Below are 1167 nucleotides of genomic sequence, written 5' to 3'. Positions count from 1 at the left end.
CACTGAAAATAAAAAAAGTTACATTTCAGGTGTCCTGTAACAACACAAGTGTGACTCCCAAATGAACTACACCAGAGAGTTAAACCAAATTCTTAAAAGATTTAAAAAGATTTATTTATATTGGTATAGCACACCCATCAACGCCTCTCTCGCTATTTTCGGGCTATTCTCGGTAAAACTCCAAGCTCCGCCCTTTCTACGGTTCGCCGCCCCTCGAACGAGCCTATCCACGTCAAGTGCGCTCCCGCGCTGGACTACAACTCCCACAATGCACCGGGACTCTCCCTTCAACGCAGCAGACGCGTGAAATGCGCAATTAAAACAGCTCGAAGTTGCAGCAGCAGCCGTGAAAGTGAAATGAAATGCGTTTAACCGGCTCTAACCTGCAGAAAGGACGCGTGCAGCCGCGCGTGTGAGTTAGTTTGGCGCCGGCGGGGTTTTCTGCGTTAGTGTGGACGGTGACTGGAGTTTCTCACTTCATCAGAAGCTCGTTCAAGAGCTTAGCAGTCCGACAGCACGGGAATGTGCGAGCAGACCGTCATCAGACTCCGGTAGAGTCGGTGTTTTTCTGCTGAGAGCTTCAACAGGTGCAGGCAGACCGTCAGGTGAGCGGCGAAATGTCACGATAACCGTTGTTTTGCTAACACGCTAACATGCTAAAGCACTTTGAGACTAATATTGAGAAATGTGTTATGAGTTCAGCTCTGCCTCTGAGCAAATATTTAATAACGGACCATTTCATTTGACGTCGGAACATTTATCTGTTGTTGTTTTTGGCAAGTGTTTTATATTTGATCGATTTACACGGTCAGTCAGAATCCTTGGCTGTAAATGATCTGGTGTCTTTCATAAATAAGCTTTAATGTTCTGCTGACAGGTGCTTTGTGTTGATGCTTTTCTTTTATTTAAGCTGTTTTGCAAAATAGACAACATAATGATTGACATGTTTCATAAATACGCATTTAGGTTATATAATTTACTAAATATAAATAATAGGTATTACTGATATGTAAATATTATATTGTAAATATAAATATTTATTTTTTAATAAATCAGTTAATGAATAAAAATAGATTAAAATAATGAAAAATAATAATAATAAAAATAGACGAAAAAATAAAATAAACAATGCATCTACCAGTACAAAAATATAAGTATTTATACTTA

At 39.2% G+C, this 1167-nt stretch overlaps 1 protein-coding gene across 1 annotated transcript in view; it reads left to right on the top strand.

Annotated features, from left to right (window-relative positions):
- The first annotated feature begins 281 nt into the window (after positions 1–281).
- Positions 282–1167, top strand: part of LOC107724990 (mitochondrial coenzyme A transporter SLC25A42) — a 21389-nt gene continuing 20503 nt past the window's right edge. The window contains exon 1 of the mRNA XM_016534105.1: positions 282–605. The gene's annotated coding sequence lies outside the window, so the exon portion shown is untranslated. The remainder of the gene's footprint in view (positions 606–1167) is intronic.

This window comes from Sinocyclocheilus rhinocerous, unplaced genomic scaffold (assembly GCF_001515625.1).
Source record: "Sinocyclocheilus rhinocerous isolate Xijiao unplaced genomic scaffold, SAMN03320098_v1.1 scaffold2019, whole genome shotgun sequence".
NCBI classification, from domain to species: Eukaryota; Metazoa; Chordata; class Actinopteri; order Cypriniformes; family Cyprinidae; genus Sinocyclocheilus; species Sinocyclocheilus rhinocerous.
This window is presented reverse-complemented; position numbering and strand designations above follow the sequence as displayed.